The 12,788-nt window shown below is 37.3% G+C and overlaps 1 protein-coding gene across 2 annotated transcripts in view; it reads right to left on the bottom strand.

Annotated features, from left to right (window-relative positions):
• SAMD12 (sterile alpha motif domain containing 12) overlaps positions 1–12,788 on the bottom strand; it is a 446,863-nt gene that overhangs the window by 347,072 nt on the left and 87,003 nt on the right. The gene's annotated exons all lie outside the window — the stretch shown is intronic.

The raw sequence follows: 12,788 nt of genomic DNA, 5'->3' as shown, positions 1-12,788 counted from the left end.
CTCCTCTACTTTCCCGTCAACTTTTCTTGATAACCACCATCTCTTCCAATACCCCAGGTGAAATATAATTAAAGTAAGCACCTAAAACTGAATTAGAAGAAAAATTATTCCTATCACAAAATGGTTGCTTGAGGTGAGTTGATAAAGGCTGAGAAGGGCAAGCTGTCCATACTTGGCAGAGGTCATACTTCAAGCCTTTTATCAGTTTTTTTGTGAGTATGTGTGTGCGTGAGGAGTGGGCACTTCAGACAAGATCGGGCGCATTCAGGGTGGTATGGCCAAAGATTGGGGGGACATTTCAAAGATGAAATTCCTAAATTATTTCTTACATTACTCATCCCCTAGAAAACCCTTTATCATATTGCTGGTTTACTCCCATGCCCTGCTACCACTTAAATCAGTGACTATTTAAGGTCCTATTTAAGGTCCTATTCTTCCCCATTTTTCTGTGAGCATATTATAAAGTACACATGCACTATCTGTCTAAATTCTAAAGCCATAGTTGGTGGTTAAACAGACTGACTTTTTACAAACCGCCTTTGCATCAACCTCTTTAATCCAAGGCAAAAAACACACTCACTCTTGACTGGGACTTCCATTCTTAGACCAGGAATTATAGCGGAGTTCAACTAAGAGTAGCACCATAATAATGGATAGCTTCTCTCCAATCTTACAATGGTTATCTTTCATGAATTTTTACAAGCCCATTGTGTTGCCACTGAGGTATTTCCCAACAATGTAGGAAATTCAGCCATTTGGCTGTGAGTCCATCCTTGTACTGCATGCGTGGGGACATACTTCTTCCTGTTTCCAATGAACATATTAATTTCCACCTCACTTTCATTATGCATCCCCTTAAGTACAGGGTACCACAGGGAGAAAAATGATGAACCTTCATCCCCATTAAGTTAACGAACATGTAACAAACCTATCAATGTGATGCTACGGTGGTGAACAAGAGTTGGACTTGCTATTTTTAAAAGGTTTAATGTGACTTCTAAAGCACTCAGTACTTAGCAGAGGATATAGAGGGTTGAGAATTAGCCCTGAAATGCTATGTCTATGTTGTACAATCCTTGGAGTTCATGAAAGTGACCTTACTTGGAGCATGAGTCTTCAGTGATGCAATTATATTAAGGCTATTAAGATGATGAAACTATGTGGATTGTGAAAGTGAGATCTGCATTGAATTATGTGATCTTATAAGAGGAAGTCACACAGAACTCTCAGACAAGGGATGGTGACACAGAGACATAAAGGAAGAGACATCAGGACAATAGAGGAGAGAGAAAAGTCAAGGAAGGCTAACAGGTTACAAAACAGGGAGAAAGGAACCAATCCACCCCTTGACTTTCCAGAGAGAATCAATGTGGTGCTTTGAGATGCTCAATCTGTGGTAACACGTTGCAGCAGACATTGAAAGCTAACAGAAGACAGACATGGGCTTTTTCTTTCTGAATATCTTGACTTTAATTCCTGCAACATGTGGCACAAGTTAGTATTCGGTGATTTTGGACTGAATATAATACAGGTCATACCTATAGTTGTGTCCTTGCTCTGAGTCAACTAAGGCCACTCTACTGACCAGTATGTTGGAGCAGAGGAAGCATTGATATAAGAAACACCACATTCCAGCTTTGAGGGTTGGTACCTTGTTTTTTTGCTTTTTATTAGAGAGATTTTTCTGAATTCCTCCCTATTTCCGCTTGATTGCAACTGTTCACTACTTAATAGCTTTTCTTTGCTATCCTTTGTTAATGCATTGATTATTCATAAAAACATGTGATGTTTATTTTTCTAGGCGTTAAAACTCAAGAACTTTGAACACTTTCTTGATTTTGGTGTCCAGTGACTTTTGAACTCCTATTTAAGGAAATTTTATTTTGGAGGGGTCCTGTCCTTCTTGACAGTCTCCATATTGCCTAATAGTTCATATCTTCCCTGTCTTAGCACCACTTTCCAATTTTCCACTGGAAAAAGGAGACTGAGATAAATTCACCTTGCCTGGATGTCATCAATGTTTATAAAGACATAATCTTTTGGTGTTTCTCAATCCAAAAATGGGTGTTAAAGCACTTGGTAACAACTTGCTTCATGAAAAGTCATGTGCATTTGATGTCAGTACCAATGGTGCTTGCCAGGCAGTACAGTCGTTCTCTTCTGAGAGATTTTTGGGATGGCATTCTTTACACAAAAGCTCAGCTTCAGAACATTTAGAACGTGTTACCCTTTAACCAAGACAGCACAAAAAAATGGCTTCTCAAACTAGATGAATACATTGGTGTGGTGGAAAGTATGACTAACTGGACAAGACAGAAATCAAGATTTGATCAGAAGCCTTCAGCCACTAAACTGTTGACACATACTGTCTGCTACCACAAAGTTGTGTGGAATAAAGCCCTTAGATGTGGGTGGGAATGATGGTTAAAAATGAACTATTCATGCAATCCTTCAAATGACTATAGTGAAAACTCATTTTTAATGGCTTAGAGGACAACCTTCAAACACAAGGCATTCCAGGTCTTACCTAATCAATCTAGCAACAAGCAATTCCCTCCAGCCCTGTCTGTCTTTTCTCTAAGCTGCTGTGTTTTTTGAATGTTTTTAGATACATTATATACGTCATGGACACATGAACCTGACATCTCTATTTGTGCTCTCCCTTCTGTCTAGGAAAGCTTTCCTACATTTGAAAATAGTACAAGATTTAAGCTCAGGTCAAATGACATATCCTCCTCCCAATATTCTGCCTTAGAGATGACTTCTCTCACCTTTGAACCTTCTCTTGCCTTTGAACCTTCTCTTGTATCAACTTACAACCTCACAAACACATGATCTGCATTAATGACTAAATTGTAAACTCATGAAGGTGTATTTTCCAACAAACAAAATGTACCTCAAAGCACATATTGAGGGCTGATTATGTAATGTGCCTGATGCTAAGCATGACAGAATTGTCAACTCACTTTCCAACATTCCTATTTTGTAGGTGAAAAATCTGAGGCTTAGGAATGCTACATAATTTGTCCAACATCTTAGAACTAACTGGCATTTGAACTCTGAACCACAGTATAAATGACAAATACTTCTATATTACTTATGAATAAAGACCTAACTCAGAAACAAGAAAAAATATCCTGAACTTTTATCTAATTTATGAACAAAAGTCTTTCTTAGACATGATCCCATTTGTTTAAAAAAAAAAAGATGATATCTTCTGGTCAATGAATTGTTGTGGAAAGAGCAAGCTTTCTTCCCGTAAGAATTAAAGTAGTCTTTTTCCAAAGTCAAATTTTTTCCATCTGGGAAGTCACTATTCTTATAATTAATAACAAACTTTGACTAGCTAATGCAATTTTGACTCATTTATGACTTCATTATGTCTGGAAAATAACAAATACATTTCTGTGTCACCATAAATTCTTGATTCATTATCACTGGCACAATTGCTTCTTATTGTATTATTTTTTTTCTCATTTTGACCAGAGGACTGCTTATTTTCATTAAATAAAATGTTTTTTTTTTTTTTGAGGCACAGTGATTGTCCAATCGGTAGGCACTATTTTAACACAACAATTTCTTTTCTGAACTGGGTAGAGGGAGCATCTGTTCCCTCCCAGGGAGGGCATCGGCATGATGCTGGAATTGAGGGCAGAATCAGAACTCAAGCTCAGAAACTGATGTGGGATGCAGCCCTCCCAAGCATCATCTGTATCAGCACCACATGGTACCCACTGAAATGTCTTTGCTTCTAACCAAATTCCAGTGAATGAGCTGTCACAATGATAGGCAGAGCAGGACAGAGGCAGAGACATAAAAGTGATGAAAGCCATGAATGTGTTTTTCTCAAAACTCATTTTATTCTGCAACTTTGCACATAATTCAAGGCCTAGGCAACATTAAAAATGGAACTTCAATGTTGCAACATGATTGAAACTCTGCTAACATATAGAAGTGATGGATCAAGTTCCTGATAAAATCTGCTTTGTAATGATATTTCATATTCTTAATAAAGCTCTGATCTGAATATTGACAGTGAATTGCCACTTGAGAGGCAAGAGGATGATATAAAAATACACTAAAAATATTAGCCTTTTTCCCTTAGGGTTCAATAATTGGTGAAAGAAAAACATCACTCTCTTGATCTTCAGTGAAGAGACAAAAGATCACAAGTCTAGCAAAATGTGTGTCTGTGCAAATAAGTGCAAAGTGATTGCATTCAAACTTTAGACTTTCTCACTTGCATACATGTAACCAATTATCCATAATTTAATCTTTTTCATCCTACAAGGACTGTCTCTTTGTCTAAACAGTCCTGTGTAAATTCCATTTAACCCTGAAAGCCAGCTCACGCAAGGGGAGCAAGGGCTGGGGAGGACCTGATGGGCATCTTTAAAGCTGCAAAAGGTTTCATAAACCATGTTTCCAAGAAAGAGAAAAATTGGTGTATTCACAAAACTGGCTTCAGCTCTGGGATGGGGAATGGGCTTATCCACAATGTTCTACTGCTGAAATGAGTAATTTCCAAATTGTGCAAGTATATGCTTTGGTAAAATATTAGGCATAATTTCCCCAAAATTCAAAACTGAATGTCAGACACACACACATACTCTTCCTCTCATTCCTTTGTGTGGTAAAACTTAAGTGTTGAATATTCTTTTAAAATTCAAATCATTAATAGCTTTATATTGTCTCAACCTTTTAGCTAATGTAAATACTTAATTTCTTATTTTATCTTTACTATAGGCCTTAAATGCATAGCATTAGCATCTGCTTTATATTATAAGTTTTGAGGAAAGAATGATGTCTGTGTCATAATGCACAGTTGTACATAATGCATAAATATATATATAGTTAGTTAATGTACAATAATCATTCCAATGATAATGAGAAGTAATGCTGATATAGGAAGATGATAACCTCAAGGATGAGAGCTCCCTGTTAGTATCTCATATCTGGGTGGATACATACACATATGCAAGCACCTTGTAGCAGGCTTCTTAGGTTAATGGAAGAGATACTCCCCAAAATGTGTACTGGGTTAGTATTGTATAATCATCAATAGTCTTCTACAATAGTGCTTCTCAACGTCTACTTTGCAGAAGAATCCTGTGAGAAGCTAGATCATTACCATTTTTACTCACACCTATCAGCCATAGAAATTCTGATTAGCCCCAGTTAGGATACAGTCCAGGAATCTTCACTGTGAATCTCATGCAGATTTCACTCTGAGAAACAAAGAGATATTCCACTATCTCACAGTACAATGATTATGTTTAACACCAGAAATGCACATGTATTTCAAACAGGCTTCTTTTATAATAATACTTAATCACTGCCTATAATATAGGCTACTAATTTATATAACTTAATCTTAAAATTTGAGAACAGAGTTGAGAACAACTATTTCAAGGGAAACCACTCATATTAGAAGTCATATTAAAGACATCCCTTCCCTGGTTATGCAGTGTACTCTTTGCATGGCCACGGTCAGCAGGTGGAGGGAGAAGGCATGCTACAGCACAGTATCCATCTATTGGTCAAGTTTTTACAGCCTGGCTTTGGTAGGTACCCAAGGCCCAGAATCTCTCCAAACACTTCCCTAAGAGCAGGGGAAGAGGCACATATCAAGTTAAGAATTATTTCAAAGTTTCAATGAAGAGCTTAGATCAACAGTTCAACATGCTAACAATACAATTTTCAGTAGATATACTATATTTCCTCCAAGGAAAGAAATTGTCAATGTTGTTACTTCTGATGTTAATGTTATTATAGCCCAAAGTTTCTCAGGCAATTCAAGCTAAAAGGTATAAAAGCACTGCTGTCATAAGAAAAAAAAATATATTGTGACAGTGTGGGAGATCATACTCTTTTTCACAAAGAACCTACTGGAATTTAAATATTACTGCTCTTATCACTGACAACTCATCTAGCTCAGAAGGAAATTGAACTAACAAAAGAGATGACTTGGTGTAGCAGATTCACCAATTTAGAAAAGAACAAATAAATACATATCAAAACTCAAAGCTACAGAGATTAATTTAATTGGTTAGTTCCCTGGAAAGCACTTAGAATGATGGAAGGAGGAAGAAAACAAAAATCAATTCTTATTTACAGGAACTGACAACAATTGAAATTGAAACATTCATATAAAGAGAAAACCATTAAAAATTGTAGGAGATTTAGTAATTCCATTGCCCCTCTCACTGTTTATTGTATCATTTTAAGCAACATAATACTCAGTGTCTAGCAGGCCAATAGACAAATTTAGGAATCTCTTTTTTTTAAGTACACGGATAGATATTTGGTTGAGTGACAAATCTGAGTAGATTTGCTAAAGCAAACTTCAGGGACAATGTTTGCTGAATCCCTCTTGTGTCCATCACCCTGGAAAAGCCACAGCAACCCTACAATCCCATGTGAAGAGGAATTGTGGAATTCTGGTCTTCCCATATTTTAATTGTTGGATATTATGATTATTGGAAAATTGTCTGCCATGATAAATGCATTAAAATTTTGCCCTTGAATAGCCTGATGAAGAGGGAAAAGAAAAAAAAAGTGGGGAAAGCATGATTATCTTCTTGTGACTGTACATATGAATGCATAAAATCTCTTAATATTATTTGTTTTAGGAAAAGAATTATTGACTCAAAGCACTATTTTTAAGTTTCTATAACACAGTCTAAAGTACAGAGGAAAAATTTAAAACTATTTCTAAACACCACATAATAGAAGATCAACAACGGAATGAAATTTTACATCAGTTTTAAGATGTTGTTGAGAACATGGGAAATTAAACAGATATAATTTGTTTGCAGTTATTTTGTTAAAGCACCCAACATGAATGCATCCAAATATACACTGAAAAAATGTGGCCTTTTCCATATACTCACTGCTGCTGTTATGACAATACAGACAAATCAAATGTGCCCTTTCTGCTCATCAAATCTGAGCAGAAATCTGAGCCTCCAATCTTAAATAAACGAACACACCAGTCAGTAGTTGGACCTTCCTGGGAAAGAATGAAGCACCTCAGCAGACATTTCTTTTCCCTTTCCAACTCTGCATTCATTCCCTCCTTGTTCTTAGAATACCTCTGTTACACTCCCCGATTCAAAATTCGACTGGACAAACACAGTCAAGGTGGTTCCTTAACTCTAAAGTGTTTGGTAGAAAGTTTCGGAGTCTGAGTTAAAGAGTGAAGCAAAGAAAGGCAAAACAAAAATCATAAAATGTGACACTTGTGTGAGCCCTAGTTCCAGCCACACCTGAGCGCTGGATGGGCTTTTTCAGGTTCGTGAGCCAATAACTGTCTGTCCCATTATTTGGTTGGTTGGATGGTATCATAAAAACAGTTTGAGTTACTTTTACACCATTTATAATTGAACAAATTCAAAAGATCAGCTTGCAATCAAACAGGATCATGGGGCCGGCACTGTGGCTCAGTGGATTAAACTGCCACCTGTGACGCCGCCATCCTATATGACACTGGTTCCACTGCCAGCTCTTTTACTTCTAACTTAGCTCCTTGCTAATGTGCCTGGGAAGTTAGCTGATGATGGCCCAAACATTTAGTCTCTGTCACCAATGAGGAGATCCAAACGGAGTTCCTTAGTCCTGGCTTCAGCCTGTCTCAGTTACAGCAATTGTAGCAATTTGAGGAGTGGGCTGGAGGATGAAAGACATCCCTCTCTATTTCTTGTCTTTTCCTCTAAATCTTTCAAATAAATATCTTTAAAAAATGAGAGTTATGCCAGATAACAAATAATTTTTTTTAGAAGACCACCAAAAAAAAAAAAAAGAAAGAAAGAAAAATTCATCAGATTGTTGTTTTCCAGTTTAGGGCTGACATCCTTAGTAAGGTAGTCTGAGTTCTCTGACTCAATCCCAATTACTTTTAAAAGTGGGATCACACAGACCATTGTTCTGTACTTTCTAACACCCATTCATAATGATCTACTGGCAACATCTGTACCTACCTTGCCCTGTGTACCTCTTTGCATTGCTCATACCATTCTTCTGGCTTAGAATGTCATCTCTCATACTTTCGCCATTGTTCAGGCAACACACTGTCACACAAAGCCAACTGCGGATATCATTTCCTCTGCGAAGATTTCCACAGTTTTCCAGTCAATTATTTCTCTTCTACAAAGCTCTTGCTTCTATCTAGCAATACATGTGAAGAACATTTTGTGCACTCTCGGGAGCAACACGAAGGTCACTGCAGCATGACTGAGTCCTGGTAAGATTTTTGTCCTTGTAGTGACGTATGTGAACCTCCTTCAGTGGCTATGTACACCTTGAAAGCAGAGGTCACTTTTATTTTTCCACATTTAGTAATCTGTCTTGGCAACATAAATGCTAAAAGGATGTATACATTTTAGATATGCACTAGTCCTTTGATTCTTCTCCTGCAAGTGTATATATATCTATATATTTCCTTTATATGATATAAATAATTTTCTATCTATCTATCTATCTATCTATCTATCTATCTATCTATCTATCTATCTATCCATTCATCCATCCATCCATGCATCCAACTATACAACATGCTCAACCCAAATGCAGCTAGCTCAAAGACAGAGAGATTTAACATAATATTTTAGAACTAAAATATAACATTTCCATAATGATGAATAGAACTGAATACTTTAAAGGGAAAAGCATTTCAACATATCAATTGATAGATGTTAAAAGACAATTCCAGAAAAGCTGTGAGTAGTGCAAATGACCAACATGGCTCATGTGGTATCTGGTAAATTGTGAAATTATAATTCTTCTGTTAAAGCGAATATACCCTCAAACACATATTACACACAGATCCCCCAAAATGTATCTATTCCTCAATCTGTTATAAAGAATTGACTAAGTATAGAAGCTAAGCCTTTCTACAAGAGAAAGGATGGGATGGATTGCTCCAAACAAAAAAGTGCTGATATTACTAAAGTGCACAATTCAGAGAAAATTCGGGTTGAGGGGATGTGGGAAGTATTCAGTAGAATGGTGTAAGGCCACTTGGTAGATACAGTGAACTTGACTGCTGACAAGGAAGAGGAGGGTAGTAAAATGAGGGGAGGAGGCAACAGAGAAGGAAAACAAAAGCTTCAATACTAATGTCAAGTGACTTCCCTTTTGGTTTTTTTAAAGGATCATAGCTAACCAATTCCCCATGTACAGGAAATCAACATGTCATTCTAATGTATTAATTCTGTGTGGCTACTCAGATCTAAGGTTTCCTAAAAATATAGTTTTCCATGAAACACCTACAATTTAAATTCTAAGTGGACATTTCTATTACTAAATTGTGGAAACTAATTTAAATAAAACCTTTAGGCCACTGGGCAGTCAGGTAAATGTGGGTATTGGCTAATCTTTACACACCAGAGGCTATAAATACAAAATATTTGAGATCAGACACCCTCTCTAGTCACATGGTTTATAAAACTGATTAAGCTCCTGTGGTTCTCCCTAATGGGTTGACTATGGAGTTCCCACGATTAGCTAAATGACTACAGAACATATGTTTGCAATATGCTTTCTTATGCTTTCTCTCAGTTCATCCTTACAGCAATGTTCGGAGAAAAGTATTATCCAACTTCCAGATTATTCAGATTAGTTTTATAGAAGGCTTTGGAGCACACAGAAGGAAACACCGGAAATTATTTATAACCCATTTATTCACAGAAATTGTCAACTGAGAATGATGAGGCAGACACACTCAATTTTTTTTATTGCATTTCATTTTATCACATCATTTCATAGGCTCTGAGGTTCCCCAACTCCTCCCCTTACCCTTCCCCCATGGTGGATTCCTCCACCTTATTGAGTATTACAGTTCAAATCTAGTCATGCTTCTTTCATTGCATGCATGTACCATGTATAGAGTATAGCATATTATTGTCCAGATCAATTCAACAGTTTCTTGGGGAGACTATCTCTGGTCTAAAAGCAAAGCTGGCAGAATATCATTCTGACCAATTAAAAGCCATAACATAGCATCAACGACAGTTTACAACATTATGGAGTTAATTGACATGGTACTGAGTGACTGATATGTTTGAAAATGCAAGTTCTTAACCACATCCTGCAGACACACTCATTTAATTACTCTACACTGCCACAAGATGGTGAGGCCAACAAATAGTCACAAATTATCCATCCGCCTTTTATCTATCATACGTTTAATGTGGCTCACAAATTGTTTAGGTTATAGACCATCTGTGAATCATTATGTTCTTTGCACATGAAATACTGATTTAGTCAATATAAGATAATGAAATAGAAACAATTATGTGCTCCATCAAGCGCTTACTTTTTGAACTAGATTGTAGTTTGGACAAGTGGTGGTTGTTAAAGTTTAAGATACGTTTATGAAAAAAATAATATTACTATTGGGAAAGAGTTTTATTAAATTAGTTTGGGTTTGTGCACCAAGGAATGACTACCTGTGTTTGGTGTCAGCATCCTTACTAGTTCACAGAGCAGTAAGATATTTTGGGAGCATAACTCCAAAGTCCTCAAATCTGACAACTCAAGGTGAGTTCAGTAAAGGTTTGTAGACGTGTGTGTTGATGGAACACAGCTCATCTTGGATCCCCCTTCTTAACTTCTCGGATAAAGAATTCCTTTGCCCTTCTCCTTTTGCATTTCCTACATTTAGAAGGTAAAACCTCAATCTCTTTGTATTCGTTGTACCTAGCCATCAATAACCATAAAGTCCAAATTCTGGCCTCCGGAGGATGTAACTGGCTTGATGTTTTGGATGCCATTACTCAAAACTCATACTTTCCAGGAGATCACAGACCCCAGCACTCCCTCTAGCAGTTATTCCCACGACATGCCAACCCTTGGGGATATTAAAATAAGGAGTTTTATTCTTTGTGTTCTTGCAAGAAAAGACTGCCAGATACAAATTCTTGCTTTCACAAATGGTAAGTCATAGAGACATTTGTGAGGTTGTGATTCTCACGTTCAGGTTTCATTTGCCTCCATCAAATCCTCATTCATACAGGGACCTGTAAGTTGGCTAAGAGGGTTCTGGGAAAAAGGATAACATTCGTAGCAGCATACATATCCAGGACACAATCTTCTTGGTCTGGTGTTTCACCAGTGATTTCTCCAACCCTCCCTTATCTCTGATCACATACTGAATGGCTCCCGTGTTCTATTTTGGTGCTATGTTACTGTATTTGCTTTGACTCCAGCATTGTGGACTAGTTTAAACACTGCTTTATAACAGTCATCTGGTTGTTTCATTTACATTAGCTTTGGCTATTGTAATGGCATCTCCATTTGGTTAAGTGTTTTGGACAGATGTTTCATATTGTTTATAATATGCTACTTAACACTAAGCATATTTATTGCTCAGTACAAACTTTGGCGCACCGAGCTATCCAGGACACGAATAAAGCTGCCCAGCCCTGAAAGGGGTGCAGAAGTTTTTATTTCTCCTTTCTTGAATTAAAAATGTTCTAACGTTCTGTTTCCAGTTATCTTTTCTTATTAACTTTTTTTCCTGAAATCTAACCCATGCCATTTTGCTATTGCTGACATTTTTCTTTGTTTTAGATAAACCCAATGATATTTTAACAGGATTTTTATAGATGCCATATTTCTACAAGTTCATCTTCTAAGATGGTTCTAAGAAAACTAAAAACTTCTAGGCTGACTCATCTTTCCTTATATGAATGGAACTTTCTCCTCACAAATAATCAATGAGGAAGGAACATTTTAATTTCTGATTAAGTCCTAACTCAAATAGGGTACTGGACATGTTGGTCACCAGGTAGAGCCAAGCTTAGGAGAAAAGGACAACACTAACTAAAGGGAATCAGCCAAATCCCTTTAGGCATACAGACTGATGCCACTTCACACTACTTCCATCACAGCAGTGGAGCCATGTTCAAGGATACATCACTGTCACATCACTCACTCTTCAGCCTACATAGAAAAATTACTTCAGGCCCAGATGGTAGACTTGCGGATAAAGTCCTCACCTTGCATGTGCTGGGATCCTATATGGGTACTGGTTCATATCCCAGAGACCCTGTTTCCCATCCAGCTCCCTGCTTGTGGCCTGGGAAAACAGCAGAGGATGGTCCAAAGTCTTGGGACCCTGCACCAGTGTGGGAGACCTAGAAAAAGCTCCTGGCTCTGGTCTTTGGATTGGCTCAGCTCCAGCAATTGTGGCCAATTGCGAAGTGAATCTGTGGACAGAAGATCTTCCTCTCTGTCTCTCCTCCTCTCTGTATATCTGACTTTCCAATGAAAATAAATAAAATCATTAAAAAACATAAAAAGAAAGAAAAAACTACTTAATTGCTCTATACATCAGTTTCCTTACTTGTACTATGGGGATAGTAACAACTGCAACCCAACAGGACTACTGGGCATATTAAAGGGTATCATACTAATGTGCAATTGGCATTTTTGACATGTGAAGGAAATATTTAAAATGACAAATCAGAGTAAAACCCATCATATCCACAAAGACAACCTGCAGGCATTTCAGGTGGTGAGTCGGCTCACAGCTCATGATGACAGAACAGGCTCATTGACAAAATCACAAGGGCCCATGCAGTCTGCTGTCACTGTTCTGGGAAAGATCAGAATCAACTGCACAACATTCCTGGTGGTTTCAAAGGCAACACGGCCTGCAGCTTTGTAGATTGCATTAAAACAGGCAACATTTATTGGTAATGTCTTACTCTAACTCCATTTATATGAAGTAGTTTGATTACAACTTAATTATAAAATAGCTTGTAAATTAGCTTATATGTTATAAA

This window comes from Ochotona curzoniae, unplaced genomic scaffold, assembly GCF_017591425.1.
Source record: "Ochotona curzoniae isolate NIBS_2020 unplaced genomic scaffold, NIBS_Ocur_1.0 contig_3190, whole genome shotgun sequence".
Classification (NCBI taxonomy): domain Eukaryota; kingdom Metazoa; phylum Chordata; class Mammalia; order Lagomorpha; family Ochotonidae; genus Ochotona; species Ochotona curzoniae.
Note: the sequence above shows the minus strand (reverse complement) of the source record. Positions and strands in the feature narration are given on the sequence as shown.